The sequence below is a fragment of the Pristiophorus japonicus genome, unplaced genomic scaffold (assembly GCF_044704955.1).
Source record: "Pristiophorus japonicus isolate sPriJap1 unplaced genomic scaffold, sPriJap1.hap1 HAP1_SCAFFOLD_29, whole genome shotgun sequence".
In the NCBI taxonomy this organism is placed as follows: Eukaryota; Metazoa; Chordata; class Chondrichthyes; family Pristiophoridae; genus Pristiophorus; species Pristiophorus japonicus.
The window spans coordinates 20,765,018-20,777,074 of record NW_027252668.1 but is presented as its reverse complement, the minus strand read 5'-3'; positions in this window follow the sequence as shown (position 1 = coordinate 20,777,074).

Here is a 12,057-nt window from a genome sequence, read left to right as displayed (position 1 = left end):
GAAGTGAATGGGCTAATGTTTGGTAGATGGGATACAATGTCGGAAAATGTGAGGTCATCCACCTTGGGAAAAAAAACAGTAAAAGGGAATATTAATTTAATGGGGAGAAATTACAAAATGCTGAGATGCATAGGGACCTGGGGGTCCTTGTGCATGAATCCCAAACAGCTAGTTTGCAGATGCAGCACGTAATCAGGAAGGCGAATGGAATCTTGGCCTTCATTGCGAGATGGATGGAGTACAAAAGCAGCGAGTTCGAGCTGCAACTGTATAGTGTATTGGTAAGGCCGCACCTGGAGTACTGCGTGCAGTTTTGGTCACCTTACTTAAGGAAGGATATACTGGCTTTGGATGGGGTACAGAGACGATTCACGAGGCTGATTCCGGAGATGAGGGGGTTACCTTATGATGATAGATTGAGTAGACTGAGTCTTTACTCGTTGCAGTTCAGAAGGATGAGGGATGATCTGAAAGAAACATTTAAAATAATGAATGGGATAGACAAGATCGAGGCGGAGAGGTTGTTTCCACTGGTCGGGGAGATGTGAACTATGGGACAGAGCCTCAAATTACGGGGGAGCCAATTCAAACTCGAGTTGCGAAGGAATTTCAAGTCACAGAGGGTTGTGAATCTGTGTAATTGTCTGCCCAAGGAAGCATTTGAGGCTAGCTCATTGAATGTATTCAATTCACAGATGGACAGATAGATGTTTAACCAATAAGGGAATTAAGGGTTCTGGGGAGCGGGCGGGAAGTGGAGCTGAGTCCACGGCCAGATCAGCCATGATGGTATTGAATGGCGGAGCATGCTCGAGTGGCTAGATGGCCAACTCCTGTTCCTAATTCTTATATTGTTATGTTCCTTGGAGGTGGCACAACGGTGTTTCACGAGATTGATTCCTGGGATGAGAGGGCTTCCTTATGATGAGAGACGTCATAAAATTGAACTGTATTCTCTGGAGTTGAGAAGATTGAGAGCTGGCCTCATTCAAACATGCAATATTCTGAAGGGGATTTACTGGGTAGATACTGAAAGTTTCTTTTCCCTTGCTGGAGTTTCTATAACGAGGAGTCACAGACCAGGATTAGTGGTCATAAGAACATAAGAACATAAGAATTAGGAACAGGAGTAGGCCATCTAGCCCCTCGAGCCTGCTACGCCATTCAATAAGATCATGGCTGATCTGGCCGTGGAGTCAGCTCCACTTTTCCGCCCGCTCCCCGTAACCCGTAATTCCTTATTGGTTAACAATCTATCCATCTGTGACTTGAATACATTCAATGAGCTAACCTCAACTGCTTCCATGGGCCGAGAATTCTACAGATTCACAACCCTCTGGGAGAAGAAATTCCTTCTCAAATTGGCGCCCCCGTATTTTGAGGCTGTGCCCCATAGTTTCAGTCTACCCGTCCAGTGGAAACAACCTCTCCGCCTCAATCTTGTCTATCATTTCATTATTTTAAATGTTTCTATAAGTTCAACCCTCATCCTTCTGCAGTCCAACGAGTAAAGACCCTGTCTAAACAATCTATCATCGTAAGGTAACCTCCTCATCTCCGGAATCAGCCGAGTGAATCGTCTATGTATCCCCTCCAAAGCCAGTATATCCTTCCTTAAGTAAGGTGACCAAAACTGCACGCAGTACTCCAGGTGCGGCCTCACCAATACCCTGTACAGTTGCAGCAGGATCACCCTGCTGTTGGACTCCATCCCTCACGCAATGAAGGCCAACATTCCTATTGTCTTCCTCATTACATGCTGCACCTGAAAACTAACTTTTTAGGATTCATGAACAAGGACCCCCAGGTCCCTCTGCAGCTCAGCATGTTGTAATTTCTCCCCATTCAAATAATATTCCCTTTTCCTGTTTTTTTTCCCAAGGTGGATGACCTCACACTTTCCGACATTGTATTCCATCTGCCAAATCTTAGCGCTTTCGCTTCACCTATCCAAATCTCCTTGCAACCTCTCTGTGTCCTCTACACAACCCGCTTTCCCACTAATATTTGTGTCATCTGCAAATTTTGTTGCACTACACTCTGTCCCCTATTCCAGGTCATCTTTGTATGTTGTAAACATTTGTGGTCCCAGCACCGATCCCTGTGGCACACCACTAACCACCGATTTGCAACCCGAAAAGGAACCATTTATCCGGACTCTCTGCTTTCTGTTCGCCAGCCAATTCTCTATCCATGCTAATACATTTCCTCTGACTCCACGTACCTCTATCTTCGGCAGTAACCTTTTGTGTGGCACCTTATCGAATGCCTTTTGGAAATCAAAATACAGCACATCCATCGGTACACCTCTATCCACCATGCTCACTATATCCTCAAAGAATTCCAGTAAATTAATTACAAGTGATTTTCCCTTCATGAATCCATGTTGTGTCTGCTTGATTGCCGGATCAAGATGTTCCGCTATTTCTTCCTTAATGATAGCTTCAAGCATTTTCCCCACGACAGATTTTAAACTAACCGGCCTTTAGTTACCCGCCTTTTGTCTGCCCCCTTTTTAAAACAGACGAGTTACATTAGCTGCTTTCCAATCCGTTGGTACCTTCCCAGAGTCCAGATAATTTTGGGAGATTGTAACGAATGCATTCGCTATAAATTCCGCCATCTCTTTTAATACCCTTGGATGCATTTCATCAGGACCAGGGGACTTGTCTAACTTGAGAGTTCTGTTAGCCTGTCCAGCACTACTCCCCTAAGGACAGTGATTGTCTCAAGTTCCTCCCTTCCCACATTCCTGTGACCAGCAATATTTGGCATGGTTTTTGTGTCTTCCACTGTGAAGACCGAAGAAAAATACTTGTTTAAGGTCTCAGCCATTTCCACATTTCCCTTTATTAAATCCCCCTTCTCATCTTCTAAGGGACCAACATTTACTTTAGTCACTCTTTTCCGTTTTATGTTTCTGTAAAAGATTTTGCTATCTGTTTTTATGTTTTGCGTAAGTTTACCTTCGTAATCTATCTTTCCTTTCTTTATTGCTTTTTTAGTCATTCTTTGCTGTTGTTTAAAATTTTCCCAATCTTCTAGTTTCCCACTCACCTTGGCCACCTTATACGCATTTGTCTTTGGTTTGATACTCACCTTCATTTCCGTGGTTATCCACGGCTGGTTATCCCTTCTCTTACCACACTTCTTTGTTACTGGAATATATATTTTTTTGCGCACTATGAAAGAGCTCAGTCAGAGTCCTCCACTGTTCCTCAATTGTGCCACCGTTTAGTCTTTCTTTCCAGTCTACTTTAGCCAAATCTGCCCTCATCCGACTGTAGTCCCCTTTGTTTAAGCATAATACGCTCGTTTCTGACACAACTTCCTCACCCTCATTCTGTATTACAAATTCAACCATGCTGTGATCACTCATTCTTAGAGGATCTTTTACTAGGAGATCGTTTATTTTTCCTGTCTCATTACACAGGACCAGATCTAAGATAGTTTGTTCCCTTGTAGGTTCTGTAACATACTCTTCAAAGAAACAATCCCGTCTCTATTCTATGAATTCCTCCTCCAAACCACTCCGTGCGATTTGAGTTGATCAATCGATATGTAGGTTAAAATCCCCCATGACTACTGTCGTTCCTTTTTCACATGCCTCCATTATTCCCTTGATTATTCCCCGCCCCACCGTGAAGTTATTATTTGGGGGACTATAATCAACGCCCAACAGTGACATTTTCCCCTTACTATCACTAATCTCCACCCACAATGATTCAACATTTTGTTCATTAGAGCCAATATCGTCTCTCAAAACTGCCCTGATATCATCCTTTATTAACAGAGCTACCCCACCTCGTTTCCCTTCTTGTACTTCTTTCCGAATCGTCAGATACCCTTGTATGTTTAATTCCCATTCTTGGTCAACCTGCAGCCATGTTTCTGTAATGGCCACCAAATCATACCTATTGGTAATGATTTGTGCCATCAACTCATTTACTTTATTTCGAATGCTGCGTGCGTTCAGGTAGAGTGTTTTAATCCTAGTTTTTAACCATGATTTCTAGTTTTGACCCCTCCTGCAGCCCCTTTATATTCAGTGGCCCTTTTTGTTTTTTGCCTTGAGTTTCTCTGCCCTCCACTTTTAATCATCACCTTTCTGTCGACCATTTAAGGCAGATTTGAGGAGGCATTTCTGCATTCAGAGGATTTTGAATCTTTGGAATTTTCTGCCCCAGAGGTCTGTGGAAAATGTGTCTCTGAATATATTCAAGGCCGAGATAGAAATATTTTTGGAGTCCAGGGGAATGGTCGGATAAGGCTATCGGGTGCTAAAGTGGAGTTGTATGTTAGACAAGGTTCGATGAACTGCATGGCTTACTCCTGCTCCAAATCCTTATGTTCTTATGTTTTTATGTAAACTGCTCTATCAAACACATCCAGGCCAGGTACAGCATTGTTTAGATAAAAATTAAAGTTACTTCGACACATTTTCTCCATCTCTGCCTGTAACTCTATCTCTCTGTCTAAGTCGCTCTCTCTCTCTCCATCTCCCTCCCACCTTCTCGCTCTCTCTCCCTTTCGACATCTCTCGCTATCTCTCTCTCTCCCTCTCTTATTCTCTCTCTCTCTCTCTCTCTCTCTGTCTCGCTTTCTCTTATTTTCCAAAGTTCTCGTAATTCAGCGAGCATCCCTTTAGATTGGGAGCTTGCAAAAGTCAAGCTGCTTTTTAAAAATGGTGAGAGATGAAAACCGGGGAATTATATTACTCGACTATCTGTTGTCGGGAATTTGCTCGAATCTACAATTAAGGATATTTTCAGTTGGTCAGAGAGTGCCAGCATTCATTTGTGAAAGATGTGTCTTGCTTGACAAAAGTGGTGAGAGCTCGGCGAGATGGGATGAGGGCTAAAGCGTTCTTCAGACTCGAGGTCGGTGCGGCGAGAAGTGGAACGACAGGAGAGCTGCGAGCAATTCATCACAAGCTGAAGTTGAAAGAGTGAAGTCAGAGTGAAATACCAAATCTGATATCAATAAAAGGGATTGGAGAGTAGCTGGTGATTTTTTTTTTCGAAGCTTTAAGTTCATTACTTCTAAGTTAATTCTTACACTATTAAATAGGGACAGGGCAGGCAGCTCAGTCCAGTGGAAAGTACTGGTGCTCCCCATGTCCGGGGCACACACATGTCCAGGAATTGTCGTCAGCTGCAGGACCTCGCGCTCTGAGCTTCGGAACTTGAGCAGCAGATGGCGGCACTGTTGTGCATTTTTGAGGCTGAGAGCTACCCGGATAACATGTTCATTGATGTGATCACTCCGCAGCTAAAGAGTATTCAGAGAGACAGGGAATGGGTGGCCGCTAGAGAGACAAAGAGGACCAGGCAGGTCTTGTAAGAATCCACTGAGTGCATCTCGCTCTCCAACCAGTATTCTGTTCTGAGTAATGGTGAGGGCGACCGTGTTTCTGCACAGTGCAACCAGATTAATGTGCACGACAGCACGGGTGGCTCAGCTGCATAGGGGGCAGGATGAAGAGGGGAAGAGCAAAAATAGCAGGGGATTCTATAATCAGGGGATAAGACATGCGTTTCTGCGAGCGCAGACCTGATTCCAGGATGGTATTTTGCCTTATAGGTGCCAGGATAAAGGATGGTACAGAGCGGCTGCAGGACATTCTGAGAGAATAGGGTATACAGTCAGAGCCCCTGGTTCATATCAGTACCAAAGACAGAGGTAGAAAGAGGGATGAGGTCCTGCAAGTAGATTGTAGGGAGCTCAGAGAGAGATTAAAGAGCACAACCTCAAAGATAGTAATCTCTGGCTTACTTCTGGCGTCATGCTCGTGTGAGTACAGAAATCGGAGGATAGAGCAGATGAATGCGTGCCAGGAAGGATGGTGCAGCGGGGAGGGCATTAGATTCCTGAGGCATTGGGATATATTCTGGGGAGGTGGGACCTGTGCAAGCAGGACAGCTTGCATTTCATCAGAGCCGGTATCTGTATCCTCGCAAGGAGGTTTGCTGGTGGTGTTGGGGAGGGATTTAACTAATCTGTAAGTGGGGTGGGCACCAGGATGCAACATTAGAAAGGTTGGTGAAAGTTCTCAAGTAATGGGAGTGGCAGGGAGCACTAAAATAGTACGGTATTAGTTTGTGTCAGTCTAAGAGAGAATACAACCATGGTCTAAGAGGCGGTTACAGTTTATGTATGTGAAAGCACGAAGTGTAGTAAACAAGGTAATTGAGCTGCAGGCACAAATCGAGACATTAGAATATGATATTGTGGAAATAACTGAGACCTGGAGCAAAGGACAGGATTGGATATGACATATACCTGGTTATATTCCCGGAAAAATAGGGAACTAAATGTAGGATATGGTGTGGCACTATTGATTAAGGAGAATGTTACAGTACTGGAGAGGGAAGATATCCTGGAGCGGTGAAAAACTTGTGTTGAGAAATAATAGAGTTGCCATTAAACTACAAGGCATATTTTATTAACCACCAAAGAGTGGGAAAGATACGGAGGAGCAATTTAACAGAGCCATACAGAGAGGAGCAAGAACTGTCGGGAAGGAAAGAAGGTTGACTTCAACTGTACTGGAATTGTAATAGTGTAAAGGCAGAGAAGCGGCAGATTTTCTGAAGTGTGATCAGGAGAACTTCTTTGATCAGTACATTGATTTCTAAAATATATTTTGACAAAGTCCCACATAATAGTCTTGCCAGCATGATTGAAGCCCATGGAGTAAAAGGGACAGTTGCATCATGGATAATGAATTGGCTAAGTGGCAGGAAACAGAGCGTCCTAGTGAACGGTTATTTGTCCGTTTGGAGCAAGCTGTACAGTGGTGTTCCGCAGGGGTCGCTTCTAGGACCACTGCTTTTATTGATATATATTATTAACTTGGATGTGAGTTCACAAGGAAGGTTGAGAAAGCGGTTGAAAATGTTTATGGGATCGTGGACGTCAGAAATAGAGGCGTATGATACAAAAAATTGAAATTATGATGAACCTGTATAAGACACTAGTTCTGCCCAAACTGGAGTACTGTGTACAATTCTGGACATCGCACTTTAGGAAAGATGTGAAGACCATAGAAAGGGTGCAGCGAAGATTTTGCGAGAACGATTTCAGGAATGACGGACTTCAGTTCGTTTGATAGTCTGGAGAAGCTGGCTTTGCTCGCCTTGGAGCAGCGAAGATTGAGAGCTGATTTGATCGAAATCGGCAAATTTACGAGGAATTCAGACAGAGTAGATAGAAAAAAATGGCGGAATGGTCGAGAAGCAGAGAGCGCAGTTTTAACGTGATTGGCAAAATAGCCAAAGTTTTATGCGGCGATTGGTTAGGATCTGGAATGAACTGTCAGAAATAATGGTGGAGGCAGACTCAAAAGTGAGTTGGATAATCATAGAAAAACAGGAATTTAGAGCACGGAAGAAGGCAGTTTTGGCCCATTGTGTCCGCGCGTCCGACAAAAAGCTGTCCAGATTAATCCCACATTAAAGCTCATGGTGCGTAGCCCTGTAACTTACAGCACTCCAAGAGCACATCCAATAGCTTGTTTAATGTGATGAGTGATTCTGCCTCTATCAGCCTTTCAGGCAGTTAGTCCCAGACCCCCACCATCCTCTGGGTGGAGACATTTCCTCTCATATCTCCTCAAAACCTCCCGCCAGTTACATAAATCGATGCCCCTTGGTTGATGACCCTTCAGTCTCTGAATGTGCACAGACACAAGTGTCATTCGCGTATTGTAGTTCGTCGACAGAGGTTGCGATGGTCTTGGTTCTGGCCTGTAGATGTCGAACGTTGACGAGGTTCCTATTGGTTCTGTATTTAATTTGCACTCATGTGGTGAGCTTTTTGAGTGTGAGGTGGAGCATTGCAGCGAGCAAGATCGAGAAGAGTGCTGGCGCGATGACGCAACACTGCTTGACCCCAGTCCGGACGTGGGTTGGTTCTGTGATAGGTCCGTTGTTCAGTATCCCGGCTTCCCTGCCCTCGTGGAGCAGGCAGAGCATGGTGACAAACTTTTGGAGGCATAATTTGATACGCCTCAATAACGACGCTCCTCAGCCTCCTGTGTACTAATGTAACCAAACACAACCTATCCAAACTTCCCTCATGGCCAATATTTTTCAATCCAAGCATCTCTCTTATACATCTTCCTCTGTACCCTCTCTCATGCAATCTCATCTTTCAAGTAATATGGAGACAAGAACTTCGCGCAATACTCTAGTTATGGCCTAAAAAGTGTTTTATACAGTTCAAACATAAACTCGCTGCTCTTATAGTCTTTGCCGTGGCTAACAAAGGTAAATATAACAAATGTCTTTTTACCATCGCATCTTACTGACATACGACCTTGCAGGACCTGTGGACAAGCACTCCAAGGCCCCTTTGTTACTGTATACTTTGCAGTACCTTACCATTTAACGCGTATTCACTTGCCGTGTTAGCCCTCCTCAAATGCCTTAACTCATAATTATCCGGATTGATTTCAATTGGCATCTGTTCTGCCAACCTGACCAGTTCGTTAATATCTTCCTGCAATGCACAGCTTCCTTTTTTATTATCAGTCGATTATGGAATAATGTGCAAACTTCTTATTAATTTATCTACATTCAACTCAAAATCGTGAAGACAAAAAGCAAGGGACCTAGTACGGAGCACTATGGAACCCCGCTGGAAAAAGCCTTTCAGTCAAAAAACACCCATCAACCATTAACATTTGCTTCCTGCCAGTGAGCATTTTTTGGATCCTACTTCCCACTTTTACCTGGATGGGCTTTTACTTTCGTGAACAATCTGCTATGTGACACCTTATCTGAAGCCTTGCTAAATTCTATATACACTACAGCAAGTGCACAGCCCTCATCCAGAGTTCATGTTGCAGCCTCCAAAAATTCAAAATATCAGTCAGGCTCGACCTATCCTTAACAAATCCATGTTGACTATCCATGTTTAATCCGCAACTTTCTAGATGAAAGAAATACATTGCAGGGCTACAGAGAAAAGGTGAGGTGGTGTGGGACATGCTTTGATTCGGCATGGGCTTGATGGGCCGAACGGGCCTCGTCCATGCCGATAACCAAGGAAATACAGAGAGTATAAAAGTAAAAATCAATGCGTATAACTGGCCAAATTTAGTGGGAAACTAGCAGATTGGGAACATTTTAAACGACAGCAAAGAATGACTAAGAAAGCAATGAAGAAAGGAAAGATAGATTACAAAAGTAAACTTGCGCAAAACATAAAAACAGATAGTAAAAGCTTTGACCGATATATAAAACTAAAGTAACTGTTCGTCTTCAGAAGATGAGAAGGAGGATTTAATAATGGGAAATGTGGAAATGGCAAGACTTTAACAATTATTTTGCTTCGGTCTTCACAGTGGAAGACACAAAAACCATGCCAAAAATTGCTTTTTACGGGAATGTGGGAAGGGAGGACCATGAGACAATCACTGTCATTAGGGGAGTAGGGCTGGACAGGCTAATGGGACTCAAGGTAGCCTAGTCACCGGCAGTCGGGAGCAGTTCGAGGAGGTGCGTGGAGAGGCCTATAAAAGGCACAGCAGGGAATCCGGGGCCCAGCGTCGGCGGCAGTCGGGAGTAGCGTCGAGGAGGTGCGTGGGAAGACCATAAAAGGCACAGCAGGGAGTCCGGGGCCCAGCGTCGGCGGCAGTCGGGAGCAGCGTCGAGGAGGTGCGTGGAGAGGCCTATAAAAGGCACAGCAGGGAGTCCGGGTCGTACCTTCGGCGGCAGTCGGGAGCAGCGTCGAGGAGATGCGTGGAGAGGCCTTTAAAAGGCACAGCAGTGAGTCCGGGGCCCAGCGTCGGCGGCAATCGTCAGCAGCGTCGAGGAGGTGCGAGGAGATGCCTATAAAAGTCACAGCAGGGAGTCCGGGGCCCGGCGTCGGCGGCAGTCGGGAGCAGCGTCGAGGAGGTGCGAGGAGAGGCCTATAAAAGGCGTGACTTGTGCAGCTACAGGGAGAAGGCAAAAAGAAGTCGAAAGAAATCAAAAGGTGACGTCACAGCCAAGAGGGTGAGTGATTGGCTGGTGATTGGTGAGTGAGTAACTTTTAACATTGTTGTTGCCAATTTAAGTGTATCTAAGGGTTAAGTCATGGCAGGAGAGCTCGGTAGGGTGTTTTGCTCCTGTACCATGTGGGAACTCAGGGACGACACCAGTGTCCCTGACCACTATATCTGCAGGAAGTGTGTCTACCTCAAGCTCCTGACGGTCCGCGTTGCGGAGTTGGAGCTGAGGGTGGATTCACTCTGGAGCATCCACGATGCTGAGAATGACGTGAGTATCACGTGTAGCGAGTTGGTCGTACCTCAGGGAAAGGGTCCACAGCCAGATAGGGAATGGAAGACCAACAGGAAGAACAGTGCAAGGAAGGTAGTGCAGGAGTCCCCTGTGGTCATCCCCCTGCAAAACAGATACATTGCTTTGGTACTGTTGAGGTGGATGACTCATCAGGGGAGGGCAGCAGCAGCCAAGTTCATGGCACCGTGGCTGGCTCTGCTGCACAGGAGGGCAGGAAAAATAGTGGGAGAGCAATAGTGATAGGTGATTCAATGGTGAGGGGAATAGATAGGCGTTTCTGCGGCCGCAACTGAGACTCCAGATGGTATGTTGCCTCCCTGGTGCAAGGGTCAAGGATGTCTCGGAGCGGGAACAGGACATTCCAAAATTGAGGGAGAACAGCCAGTTGTCGTGGTGCACATTGGTACCAACGACATAGGTTAAAAAAAGGGATGAGGTCCTACGAAACGAATTTAAGGAGCTAGGAGCTAAATTAAAAAGTAGGACCTCAAAAGTAGTAATTTCGGTATTGCTACCAGTGCCACGTGATAGTCAGAGTAGGAATCGCAGGATAGCGCAGATGAATACGTGGCTTGAGCAGTGGTGCAGCAGGGAGGGATTCAAGTTCCTGGGGCATTGGAAACGGTTCTGGGGGAGGTGGGACCAGTAATAACCGGACGGTCTGCACCTGGGCAGGATCGGAACCAATGTCCTAGGGGGAGTGTTTGCCAGTGCTGTTGTGGAGGATTTAAAGTAATATGGCAGGGGGATGGGAACCAATGCAGGGAGACAGAGGGAAACAAAAAGGAGGCAAAAGACAGAAAGGAGATGAGGAAAAGTGGAGGGCAGAGAAACCCAAGGCAAAAACAAAAAGGCCCACTGCACAGCAAAATTCTAAAAGGAGAAAGGGTGTTAAAAAAACAAGCCTGAAGGCTTTGTGTCTTAATGCAAGGAGTATCCGTAATAAGGTGGATGTTAACAAATATGATGTGATTGGGATTACGGAGACGTGGCTCCAGGATGATCAGGGCTGGGAACTCAACATCCAGGGGTATTCAACATTCAGGAAAGATAGAATAAAATGAAAAGGAGGTGGGGTAGCATTGCTGGTTATGGAGCAAATAAAGGCAATAGTTCGGAAGGACATTAGCTTGGATGATGTGGAATCGATATGGGTAGATCTGCAGAATACCAAAGGGCAAAAAACGTTAGTGGCAGTTGTGTACAGACCTACAAACAGTATTAATGATGTTGGGGAGGGCATCAAACATGAAATTAGGGGGGCGTGCAATAAAGGTGCAGCAGTTATAATGGGTGACTTTAATATGCACATAGATTGGTTTAACCAAACTGGAAGCAATACGGTGAAGGAGGATTTCCTGGAGTGCATAAGGGATGGTTTATTAGACCAATATGTCGAGGTACCAACTAGGGGGGAGGCCATCTTAGACTGGGTGTTGATAAATGAGAGAGGATTAATTAGCAATCTCGTTGTGCGAGGCCCCTTGGGAAAGAGTGACCATAATATGGTGGAATTCTGCATTAGGATGGAGAATGAAACAGTTAATTCAGAGACCATGGTCCAGAACTTAAAGAAGGGTAACTTTGAAGGTATGAGGCGTGAATTGGCTAGGATAGATTGGCGAATGATACTTAAGGGGTTGACTGTGGATGGGCAATGGCAGACATTTAGAGACCGCATGGATGAACTACAACAATTTTACATTCCTGTCTGGTGTAAAAATAAAAAAGGGAAGGTGGCTCAACCGTGGCTATCAAGCGAAATCAG